This window comes from Chiloscyllium punctatum, chromosome 5, assembly GCF_047496795.1.
Source record: "Chiloscyllium punctatum isolate Juve2018m chromosome 5, sChiPun1.3, whole genome shotgun sequence".
Classification (NCBI taxonomy): domain Eukaryota; kingdom Metazoa; phylum Chordata; class Chondrichthyes; order Orectolobiformes; family Hemiscylliidae; genus Chiloscyllium; species Chiloscyllium punctatum.
Window position 1 is genome coordinate 1,820,176 of NC_092743.1, and position 13,349 is coordinate 1,833,524.

The 13,349-nt window shown below is 59.7% G+C and overlaps 1 protein-coding gene across 1 annotated transcript in view; it reads left to right on the forward strand.

Annotated features, from left to right (window-relative positions):
* The window catches only part of LOC140476717 (dynein regulatory complex protein 11-like), a 222,927-nt gene that overhangs the window by 148,392 nt on the left and 61,186 nt on the right, over nt 1-13,349 (forward strand). The window lies entirely within an intron of this gene.

Genomic DNA, 13,349 nt, shown 5'->3' on the forward strand with positions numbered 1-13,349 from the left:
GGGACAGAGTGACCCAGGACAGTGTGAGTGACCCAGGACAGTGTGAATGACCCGGGACAGTGTGACCCAGGACAGTTTGACCCAGGACAGTGTGAATGACCTGGGACAGTGTGGCCGAGGACAGTGTGAGTGACCCAGGACAGTGTGACCCGTGACAGAGTGACCCAGGACAGTGTGAGTGACCCGGGACAGAGTGACCCAGGACAGTGTGAGTGACCCAGGACAGTGTGAATGACCCGGGACAGTGTGACCCAGGACAGTTTGACCCAGGACAGTGTGAATGACCCGGGACAGTGTGACCCGGGACAGTGCGAGTGACCCAGGACAGTGTGACCCGTGACAGAGTGACCCTGGACAGTGTGAGTGACCCAGGACAGTGTGACCCGGGACAGTGTGAGTGGTCCAGGACAGTGTGACCCGTGACAGAGTTAGCCGGGACAGTGTGACCCAGGACAGTGTGACCCGGGACAGTGTGACCCAGGACAGTGTGACCCAGGACAGTGTGAGTGACCCAGTACAGTGTGACCCGTGACAGAGTGACCCGGGACAGTGTGACCCAGGACAGTGTGAGTGACCCAGGACAGTGTGACCCGTGACAGAGTGACCCGGGACAGTGTGACCCAGGACAGTGTGAGTGAACTGGGACAGTGTGACCCAGGACAGTTTGACCCAGGACAGTGTGAATGACCTGGGACAGTGTGGCCGAGGACAGTGTGAGTGACCCACGACAGTGTGTGTGACCCGGGACAGTGTGACCCGGGACAGTGCGAGTGACCCAGGACAGTGTGACCCGTGACAGAGTGACCCTGGACAGTGTGAGTGACCTGGGACAGTGTGACCCAGGACAGTGTGAGTGACCTGGGACAGTGTGATCCGGGACAGTGTGAGTGACCCGGGACAGTGTGACCCAGGACAGTGTGACCCGGGACAGTGTGACCCAGGACAGTGTGACCCAGGACAGTGTGAGTGACCCAGTACAGTGTGACCCGTAACAGAGTGACCCGGGACAGTGTGACCCAGGACAGTGTGAGTGACCCAGGACAGTGTGACCCGTGACAGAGTGACCCGGGACAGTGTGACCCAGGACAGTGTGAGTGAACAGGGACAGTGTGACCCAGGACAGTTTGACCCAGGACAGTGTGAATGACCTGGGACAGTGTGGCCGAGGACAGTGTGAGTGACCCACGACAGTGTGTGTGACCCGGGACAGTGTGACCCGGGACAGTGCGAGTGACCCAGGACAGTGTGACCCGTGACAGAGTGACCCTGGACAGTGTGAGTGACCTGGGACAGTGTGACCCAGGACAGTGTGAGTGACCCGGGACAGTGTGACCCGGGAAAGTGTGAGTGACCCGGGACAGTGTGACCCAGGACAGTGTGAGTGACCCGCGACAGAGTGACCCGGGACAGTGTGACCCAGGACAGTGTGAGTGACCCGGGACAGTGTGAGTGACTCGGGACAGTGTGAGTGACCCAGGACAGTGTGAGTGACCCGGGACAGTGTGAGTGACTCGGGACAGTGTGAGTGACTCAGGACAGTGTGTGTGACCCAGGACAGTGTGAGTGACCCAGGACAGTGTGAGTGACCCGGGACAGTGTGAGTGACTCGGGACAGTGTGAGTGACTCGGGACAGTGTCAGTGACCCAGGACAGTGTGAGTGACTCGGGACAGTGTGAGTGACCCAGGACAGTGTGAGTGACTCGGGACAGTGTGAGTGACCCAGGACAGTGTGAGTGACCCGGGACAGTGTGAGTGACTCGGGACAGTGTGTGTGACCCAGGACAGTGTGAGTGACTCGGGACAGTGTGAGTGACCCAGGACAGTGTGAGTGACTCGGGACAGTGTGTGTGACCCAGGACAGTGTGAGTGACTCGGGACAGTGTGAGTGACCCAGGACAGTGTGTGTGACTCGGGACAGTGTGAGTGACCCAGGACAGTGTGAGTGACTCGGGACAGTGTGAGTGACCCAGGACAGTGTGAGTGACTCGGGACAGTGTGAGTGACCCAGGACAGTGTGAGTGACCCAGGACAGTGTGAGTGACCCGGGACAGTGTGAGTGACTCGGGACAGTGTGAGTGACCCAGGACAGTGTGAGTGACCCGGGACAGTGTGAGTGACTCGGGAAAGTGTGAGTGACTCAGGACAGTGTGTGTGACCCAGGACAGTGTGACCCAGGACATTGTGAGTAACCCGGGACAGTGTGAGTGACCCGCGACAGAGTGACCCGGGACAGTGTGACCCAGGACAGTGTGAGTGACCCAGGACAGTGTGAGTGACCTGAGACAGTGTGACCCAGGACAGTGTGAGTGACCTGAGACAATGTGAGTCACCCGGGACAGTGTGACACAGGACAGTGTGAGTGACCCGAGACAGTGTGACCCAGGACAGTGTGAGTGACCTGAGACAATGTGAGTCACCCGGGACAGTGTGACACAGGACAGTGTGAGTGACCCGAGACAGTGTGACCCAGGACAGTGTGAGTGACCTGAGACAATGTGAGTCACCCGGGACAGTGTGACACGGGACAGTGTGAGTGACCTGGGACAGTGTGAGTGACCCGGGACAGTGTGTGTGACCCAGGACAGTGTGACCCAGGACATTGTGAGTAACCCGGGACAGTGTGAGTGACCCGCGACAGAGTGACCCGGGACAGTGTGACCCAGGACAGTGTGAGTGACCCAGGACAGTGTGAGTGACCCGGGACAGAGTGACCCAGGACAGTGTGTGTGACCCGAGACAGTGTGACCCAGGACAGTGTGAGTGACCTGAGACAATGTGAGTCACCCGGGACAGTGTGACACGGGACAGTGTGAGTGACCTGGGACAGTGTGAGTGACCCGGGACAGTGTGAGTGACCCGGGACAGTGTGACCCAGGACAGTGTGAGTGACCTGGGACAGTGTGATCCGGGACAGTGTGACCCAGGACAGTGTGACCCAGGACAGTGTGAGTGACCCAGGACAGTGTGAGTGACCCGGGACAGTGTGACCTAGGACAGTGTGAGTGACCCAGGACAGTGCGTGTGACCCAGGACAGTGTGAGTGACCCAGTACAGTGTGACCCGTGACAGAGTGACCCGGGACAGTGTGACCCAGGACAGTGTGAGTGACCCAGGACAGTGTGACCCGTGACAGAGTGACCCGGGACAGTGTGACCCAGGACAGTGTGAGTGAACTGGGACAGTGTGACCCAGGACAGTTTGACCCAGGACAGTGTGAATGACCTGGGACAGTGTGGCCGAGGACAGTGTGAGTGACCCACGACAGTGTGTGTGACCCGGGACAGTGTGACCCGGGACAGTGCGAGTGACCCAGGACAGTGTGACCCGTGACAGAGTGACCCTGGACAGTGTGAGTGACCCAGGACAGTGTGACCCGGGACAGTGTGAGTGGTCCAGGACAGTGTGACCCGTGACAGAGTGAGCCGGGACAGTGTGACCCAGGACAGTGTGAGTGACCTGGGACAGTGTGACCCAGGACAGTGTGACCCGAGACAGTGTGACCTAGAACAGTGTGACCCGGGACAGTGTGAGTGACCCGGGACAGTGTGAGTGACCCGGGACAGTGTGACCCAGGACAGTGTGACCCGGGACAGTGTGACCCAGGACAGTGTGACCCAGGACAGTGTGAGTGACCTGGGACAGTGTGATCCGGGACAGTGTGAGTGACCCGGGACAGTGTGACCCAGGACAGTGTGACCCAGGACAGTGTGAGTGACCCAGGACAGTGTGAGTGACCCGGGACAGTGTGACCTAGGACAGTGTGACCCAGGACAGTGAGAGTGACCCAGGAAAGTGTGTGTGACCCGGGTCAGTGTGACCCAGGAGAGTGTGAGTGACCCAGGACAGTGTAACCCAGGACAGTGTGAGTGACCCAGGACAGTGCGTGTGACCCAGGACAGTGTGAGTGACCCAGGACAGTGTGACCCGTGACAGTGTGACCCGGGACAGTGTGACCCAGGACAGTGTGAGTGAACTGGGACAGTGTGACCCAGGACAGTTTGACCCAGGACTGTGTGAATGACCTGCGACAGTGTGACCCAGGACAGTGTGAGTGACCCACGACAGTGTAATCCGTGACAGAGTGACCCGGGACAGTGTGACCCAGGACAGTGTGAGTGACCCGGGACAGTGTGACCCGGGACAGTGTGAGTGGCCCAGGACAGTTTGACCCGTGACGGAGTGACCCGGGACAGTGTGGCCCAGGACAGTGTGAGTGAACTGGGACAGTGAGACCCAGGACAGTTTGACCCAGGACAGTGTGAATGACCCGGGACAGTGTGGCCGAGGACAGTGTGAGTGACCCACGACAGTGTGTGTGACCCGGGACAGTGTGACCCAGGACAGTGTGAGTGACCCAGGACAGTGTGAGTGACTCGGGACAGTGTGAGTGACCCAGGACAGTGTGAGTGACTCGGGACAGTGTGAGTGACCCAGGACAGTGTGAGTGACCCAGGACAGTGTGAGTGACCCGGGACAGTGTGAGTGACTCGGGACAGTGTGAGTGACCCAGGACAGTGTGAGTGACCCGGGACAGTGTGAGTGACTCGGGAAAGTGTGAGTGACTCAGGACAGTGTGTGTGACCCAGGACAGTGTGACCCAGGACATTGTGAGTAACCCGGAACAGTGTGAGTGACCCGCGACAGAGTGACACGGGACAGTGTGACCCAGGACAGTGTGAGTGACCCGGGACAGTGTGAGTGACCCGGAACAGTGTGACCCAGGACAGTGTGACCCAGGACATTGTGAGTAACCCGGAACAGTGTGAGTGACCCGCGACAGAGTGACACGGGACAGTGTGACACAGGACAGTGTGAGTGACCCGAGACAGTGTGACACAGGACAGTGTGAGTGACCCGAGACAGTGTGAGTGACCTGAGACAATGTGAGTCACCCGGGACAGTGTGACACGGGACAGTGTGAGTGACCTGGGACAGTGTGAGTGACCCGGGACAGTGTGTGTGACCCAGGACAGTGTGACCCAGGACATTGTGAGTAACCCGGGACAGTGTGAGTTACCCGCGACAGAGTGACCCAGGACAGTGTGAGTGACCCAGGACAGTGTGAGTGACCCGGGACAGTGTGTGTGACCCAGGACAGTGTGACCCAGGACAGTGTGAGTGACCCAGGACAGTGTGAGTGACCCGGGACAGAGTGACCCAGGACAGTGTGTGTGACCCAGGACAGTGTGAGTGACCCGGGACAGTGTGACCCAGGACAGTGTGAGTGACCTGGGACAGTGTGATCCGGGACAGTGTGACCCAGGACAGTGTGACCCAGGACAGTGTGAGTGACCCAGGACAGTGTGAGTGACCCGGGACAGTGTGACCTAGGACAGTGTGAGTGACCCAGGACAGTGCGTGTGACCCAGGACAGTGTGAGTGACCCAGTACAGTGTGACCCGTGACAGAGTGACCCGGGACAGTGTGACCCAGGACAGTGTGAGTGACCCAGGACAGTGTGACCCGTGACAGAGTGACCCGGGACAGTGTGACCCAGGACAGTGTGAGTGAACTGGGACAGTGTGACCCAGGACAGTTTGACCCAGGACAGTGTGAATGACCTGGGACAGTGTGGCCGAGGACAGTGTGAGTGACCCACGACAGTGTGTGTGACCCGGGACAGTGTGACCCGGGACAGTGCGAGTGACCCAGGACAGTGTGACCCGTGACAGAGTGACCCTGGACAGTGTGAGTGACCCAGGACAGTGTGACCCGGGACAGTGTGAGTGGTCCAGGACAGTGTGACCCGTGACAGAGTGAGCCGGGACAGTGTGACCCAGGACAGTGTGAGTGACCTGGGACAGTGTGACCCAGGACAGTGTGACCCGAGACAGTGTGACCTAGAACAGTGTGACCCGGGACAGTGTGAGTGACCCGGGACAGTGTGAGTGACCCGGGACAGTGTGACCCAGGACAGTGTGACCCGGGACAGTGTGACCCAGGACAGTGTGACCCAGGACAGTGTGAGTGACCTGGGACAGTGTGATCCGGGACAGTGTGAGTGACCCGGGACAGTGTGACCCAGGACAGTGTGACCCAGGACAGTGTGAGTGACCCAGGACAGTGTGAGTGACCCGGGACAGTGTGACCTAGGACAGTGTGACCCAGGACAGTGAGAGTGACCCAGGAAAGTGTGTGTGACCCGGGTCAGTGTGACCCAGGAGAGTGTGAGTGACCCAGGACAGTGTAACCCAGGACAGTGTGAGTGACCCAGGACAGTGCGTGTGACCCAGGACAGTGTGAGTGACCCAGGACAGTGTGACCCGTGACAGTGTGACCCGGGACAGTGTGACCCAGGACAGTGTGAGTGAACTGGGACAGTGTGACCCAGGACAGTTTGACCCAGGACTGTGTGAATGACCTGCGACAGTGTGACCCAGGACAGTGTGAGTGACCCACGACAGTGTAATCCGTGACAGAGTGACCCGGGACAGTGTGACCCAGGACAGTGTGAGTGACCCGGGACAGTGTGACCCGGGACAGTGTGAGTGGCCCAGGACAGTTTGACCCGTGACGGAGTGACCCGGGACAGTGTGGCCCAGGACAGTGTGAGTGAACTGGGACAGTGAGACCCAGGACAGTTTGACCCAGGACAGTGTGAATGACCCGGGACAGTGTGGCCGAGGACAGTGTGAGTGACCCACGACAGTGTGTGTGACCCGGGACAGTGTGACCCAGGACAGTGTGAGTGACCCGGAACAGTGTGACCCAGGACAGTATGAGTGACCCGGGACAGTGTGACCCAGGACAGTGTGAGTGACCCGGGACTGTGTGAGTGACCCGGGACAGTGTGCCCCGGGACAGTGTGACCCGGGACAGTGTGAGTGACCCGGGACAGTGTGACCCAGGACAGTGTGAGTGACCCAGGACAGTGTTACCCGTGACAGTGTGCCCCGGGACAGTGTGACCCAGGAAAGTGTGAGTGACCTGGGACAGTGTGACCCAGGACAGTGTGACCCAGGACAGTGTGAGTGACCCGGGACAGTGTGGCCCAGCACAGTGTGAGTGACCCGGGACAGTGTGACCCATGACAGTGTGACCCAGGACAGTGTGAGTGACACAGGACAGTGTGTGTGACCCGGGACAGTGTGACCCAGGACAGTGTGACCCAGGACAGTGTGAGTGACCCAGGTCAGTGTGAGTGACCCGGGACAGTGTGACCTAGGACAGTGTGACCCAGGACAGTGAGAGTGACCCAGGACACTGTGAGTGACCCGGGTCAGTGTGACCCAGGACAGTGTGAGTGACCCGGGACAGTGTGAGTGACCCAGGACAGTTTGACCCGGGACAGTGTGAGTGACCCGGGACAGAGTGACCCAGGACAGTGTGACTCAGGACAGTGTGAGTGACCCGGGACAGTGTGGCCCAGGACCGTGTGAGTGACCCAGGACAGTGTGACCCGGGACAGTGTGAGTGACCCGGGACAGTGTGAGTGACCCACGACAGTGTGACCTGGGACAGTGTGATCCGGGACAGTGTGAGTGACCCAGGACAGTGTGAGTGTCCCGGGACAGTGAAAGTGTCCCAGGACAGAGTGTCCCAGGACAGTGTGACCCAGGACAGTGTGACCCAGGACAGTGTGAGTGACCCGGGACAGTGTGACCCAGGACAGTGTGAGTGACCCAGGACAGTGTGACCCGGGACAGTGTGAGTGACCCGGGACAGTGTGAGTGTCCCACAACAGTGTGACCTGGAACAGTGTGACCCATGACAGTGTGAGTGACCCGGGACAGTGTGAGTGACCCCGGACAGTGTGACCCAGGACAGTGTGAGTGACTCCGGACAGTGTGACCCAGGACAGTGTGAGTGACCCGGGACAGTGTGACCCATGACAGTGTGAGTGACCCGGGACAGTGTGAGTGACCCAGGACAGTGTGATCCGGGATAGTGTGAATGACCCGGGACAGTGTGACCCATGACAGTGTGAGTGACCCGGGACAGTGTGAGTGACCCGGGACAGTGTGAGTGACCCACGACAGTGTGACCCGTGACAGAGTGACCCGGTACAGTGTGACCCAGGACAGTGTGAGTGACCTGGGACAGTGTGACCCAGGACAGTGTGACCCAGGACAGTGTGAGTGACCCGGGACAGTGTGGCCCAGCACAGTGTGAGTGACCCGGGACAATGTGACCCAGGACAGTGTGTGTGATCTGGGACAGTGTGAGTGACCCGGGACAGTGTGACCCAGGACAGCGTGAGTGACCCAGGAAAGAATGTGTGACCCGGGACAGAGTGACCCGGGTCAGTGTGACCCAGGACAGTGTGAGTGACCCAGGACAGTGTGAGTGACCCGGGACAGTGTGAGTGACCCAGGACAGAGTTTCCCAGGACAGTGTGACCCAGGACAGTGTGACCCAGGACAGTGTGAGTGACCCGGGACAGTGTGACCCAGGACAGTGTGTGTGACCCAGGACAGTGTGGGTGACCTGGGACAGTGTGACCCCGGACAGTGTGGGTGACCTGCGACAGTGTGACCCAGGACAGTGTGAGTGACCCGGGACAGTGTGACCCAGGACAGTGTGAGTGACCCAGGACAGTGTGACCCAGGATAGTGTGAGTGACCCGGGTCAGTGTGACCCAGGACAGTGTGAGTGACCCAGGACAGTTTGACCCGGGACAGTGTGAGTGACCTGGGACAGAGTGACCCAGGACAGTGTGACCCAGGACAGTGTGAGTGACCCGGGACTGTGTGGTTGACCTGGGACAGTGTGACCCAGGACAGTGTGTGACCCAGGACAGTGCGTGTGACCCAGGACAGTGTGACCCGGGAATGTGTGAGTGACCCGGGTCAGTGTGACCCAGGACAGTGAGTCCCAGGACAGTGTGAGTGACCCAGGACAGTGTGAGTGACTCAGGACAGTGTGTGTGACCCAGGACAGTGTGACCCAGGACATTGTGAGTAACCCGGGACAGTGTGAGTGACCCGCGACAGAGTGACCCGGGACAGTGTGACCCAGGACAGTGTGAGTGACCCGGGACAGTGTAACCCAGGACAGTGTGAGTGACCCGAGACAGTGTGAGTGACCCGCGACAGAGTGACCCGGGACAGTGTGACCCAGGACAGTGTGAGTGACCCGAGACAGTGTGAGTGACCCGAGACAGTGTGAGTGACCCGTGACAGAGTGACCCGCGACAGAGTGACCCGGGACAGTGTGACCCAGGACATTGTGAGTGACCCAGGACAGTGTGACCCGGGACAGTGTGAGTGACCCGCGACAGATTGACCCGGAACAGTGTGACCCAGGACAGTGTGAGTGACCTGGGACAGTGTGAGTCACCCGGGACAGTGTGACACGGGACAGTGTGAGTGACCTGGGACAGTGTGAGTGACCCAGACAGTGTGAGTGACCCGGGACAGAGTGACCCAGGACAGAGTGAGTGACCTGGGACAGTGTGAGTGACCCAGGACAGTGTGTGTGACCCGGGACAGTGTGACCCAGGACAGTGTGACCCAGGACAGTTTGAGTGACCTGGGACAGTGTGACCCAGGACAGTGTGAGTGACCCGGGACAGTGTGGCCCAGGACAGTGTGAGTGACCCGGGACAGTGTGACCCAGGACAGTGTGAGTGACCCGGGAGAGTGTGAATGACCCAGGACAGTGTGACCCAGGACAGTGTGAGTGACCCAGGACAGTGTGAGTGACCCGGGACAGTGTGACCCAGGACAGTGTGAGTGACCCGGGAGAGTGTGAATGACCCAGGACAGTGTGACCCAGGACAGTGTGAGTGACCCAGGACAGTGTGACCCGGGACAGTGTGAGTGACCCGGGACAGTGTGAGTGACCCGGGACAGTGTGACCCAAGACAGTGTGAGTGACCCAGGACAGTGTGACCCGGGACAGTGTGAGTGACCCGGGACAGTGTGATTGACCCACGACAGTGTGACCTGGGACAGTGTGAGTGACCCGGGACAGTGTGATTGACCCACGACAGTGTGACCTGGGACAGTGTGAATGACCCGGGACAGTGTGGCCCAGGACAGTGTGAGTGACCCGGGACAGTGTGACCCATGACAGTGTGAGTGACCCGGGACAGTGAGAGTGACCCACGACAGTGTGACCCAGGACAGTGTGAATGACCCGGGACAATGTGACCCGGGACAGTGTGACCCAGGACAGTGTGAGTGACCCGGGACAGTGTGACCCATGACAGTGTGAGTGACCCGGGACAGTGTGAGTGACCCATGACAGTGTGAATGACCCGGGACACTGTGACCCCGGACAGTGTGACCCAGGACAGTGTGTGTGACCCAGGACAGTGTGACCCGGGACAGTGTGAGTGACCCGGGACAGTGTGGCCCAGGACAGTGTGAGTGACCCGGGACAGTGTGACCCGGGACAGTGTGAGTGACCCAGGACAGTGTGTGTGACCCGGGACAGTGTGACCCAGGACAGTGTGACCCAGGACAGCGTGAGTGACCCAGGAAAGTATGTGTGACCCGGGACAGAGTGACCCGGGTCAGTGTGACCCAGGACAGTGTGAGTGACCCAGGACAGTGTGAGTGACCCGGGACAGTGTGAGTGACCCAGGACAGAGTTTCCCAGGACAGTGTGACCCAGGACAGTGTGACCCAGGACAGTGTGAGTGACCCGGGACAGTGTGACCCAGGACAGTGTGTGTGACCCAGGACAGTGTGGGTGACCTGGGACAGTGTGACCCCGGACAGTGTGGGTGACCTGCGACAGTGTGACCCAGGACAGTGTGAGTGACCCGGGACAGTGTGACCCAGGACAGTGTGAGTGACCCAGGACAGTGTGACCCAGGATAGTGTGAGTGACCCGGGTCAGTGTGACCCAGGACAGTGTGAGTGACCCAGGACAGTTTGACCCGGGACAGTGTGAGTGACCTGGGACAGAGTGACCCAGGACAGTGTGACCCAGGACAGTGTGAGTGACCCGGGACTGTGTGGTTGACCTGGGACAGTGTGACCCAGGACAGTGTGTGACCCAGGACAGTGCGTGTGACCCAGGACAGTGTGACCCGGGAATGTGTGAGTGACCCGGGTCAGTGTGACCCAGGACAGTGAGTCCCAGGACAGTGTGAGTGACCCAGGACAGTGTGAGTGACTCAGGACAGTGTGTGTGACCCAGGACAGTGTGACCCAGGACATTGTGAGTAACCCGGGACAGTGTAACCCAGGACAGTGTGAGTGACCCGAGACAGTGTGAGTGACCCGCGACAGAGTGACCCGGGACAGTGTGACCCAGGACAGTGTGAGTGACCCGAGACAGTGTGAGTGACCCGAGACAGTGTGAGTGACCCGTGACAGAGTGACCCGCGACAGAGTGACCCGGGACAGTGTGACCCAGGACATTGTGAGTAACCCGGGACAGTGTGAGTGACCCGCGACAGATTGACCCGGAACAGTGTGACCCAGGACAGTGTGAGTGACCTGGGACAGTGTGAGTCACCCGGGACAGTGTGACACGGGACAGTGTGAGTGACCTGGGACAGTGTGAGTGACCCAGGACAGTGTGAGTGACCCGGGACAGAGTGACCCAGGACAGAGTGAGTGACCTGGGACAGTGTGAGTGACCCAGGACAGTGTGTGTGACCCGGGACAGTGTGACCCAGGACAGTGTGACCCAGGACAGTTTGAGTGACCTGGGACAGTGTGACCCAGGACAGTGTGAGTGACCTCGTACAGTGTGACCCAGGACAGTGTGACCCGGGACATTGTGACTGACCCGGGACAGTGTGAGTGACCCACGACAGTGTGACCCAGGACAGTGTGAGTGACCCGGGACAGTGTGGCCCAGGACAGTGTGAGTGACCCGGGACAGTGTGACCCAGGACAGTGTGAGTGACCCGGGAGAGTGTGAATGACCCAGGACAGTGTGACCCAGGACAGTGTGAGTGACCCAGGACAGTGTGAGTGACCCGGGACAGTGTGACCCAGGACAGTGTGAGTGACCCGGGAGAGTGTGAATGACCCAGGACAGTGTGACCCAGGACAGTGTGAGTGACCCAGGACAGTGTGACCCGGGACAGTGTGAGTGACCCGGGACAGTGTGAGTGACCGGGGACAGTGTGACCCAGGACAGTGTGAGTGACCCAGGACAGTGTGACCCGGGACAGTGTGAGTGACCCGGGACAGTGTGATTGACCCACGACAGTGTGACCTGGGACAGTGTGAATGACCCGGGACAGTGAGAGTGACCCACGACAGTGTGACCTGGGACAGTGTGACCCAGGACAGTGTGAGTGACCCGGGACAGTGTGACCCATGACAGTGTGAGTGACCCGGGACAGTGAGAGTGACCCACGACAGTGTGACCCAGGACAGTGTGAATGACCCGGGACAATGTGACCCGGGACAGTGTGACCCAGGACAGTGTGAGTGACCCGGGACAGTGTGACCCATGACAGTGTGAGTGACCCGGGACAGTGTGAGTGACCCATGACAGTGTGAATGACCCGGGACACTGTGACCCCGGACAGTGTGACCCAGGACAGTGTGTGTGACCCAGGACAGTGTGACCCGGGACAGTGTGAGTGACCCGGGACAGTGTGGCCCAGGACAGTGTGAGTGACCCGGGACAGTGTGACCCGGGACAGTGTGAGTGACCCAGGACAGTGTGTGTGACCCGGGACAGTGTGACCCAGGACAGTGTGAGTGACCCGGGACAGTGTGACCCAGGACAGTGTGAGTGACCTCGGACAGTGTGACCCAGGACAGTGTTACCCGGGACATTGTGAGTGACCCAGGACAGTGTGACCCGGGACAGTGTGACCCGGGACAGTGTGTCCCGGGACAGTGTTTGTGACCCGGGACAGTGTGACCCGGGACAGTGTGACCCGGGACAGTGGGAGTGACCCAGTACAGTGTGAGTGACCCAGGACAGTGTGTGTGACCCGGGACAGTGTGTGTGACCCGGGACAGTGTGACCCGGGACAGTGTGACCCGGGACAGTGTGACCCAGGACAGTGTGAGTGACCCAGGACAGTGTGTGTGACCCGGGACAGTGTGACCCGGGACAGTGTGACCCGGGACAGTGTGAGTGACCCAGGACAGTGTGAGTGACCCGGGACAGTGTGACCCAGGACAGTGTGAATGACCCGGGACAGTGTGAGTGCCCCGGTACAGTGTGAGCGACCCAGGACAGTGTGACCCAGGACAATGTGACCCCGGACAGTGTGTGTGACCCCGGACAGTGTGACCCGTGACAGAGTGACCCGGTACAGTGTGACCCAGGACAGTGTGAGTGACCTGGGACAGTGTGACCCAGGACAGTGTGACCCAGGACAGTGTGAGTGACCCGGGACAGTGTGACCCAGGACAGTGTGACCCAGGACAGCGTGAGTGACCCAGGAAAGTATGTGTGACCCGGGACAGAGTGACCCGGG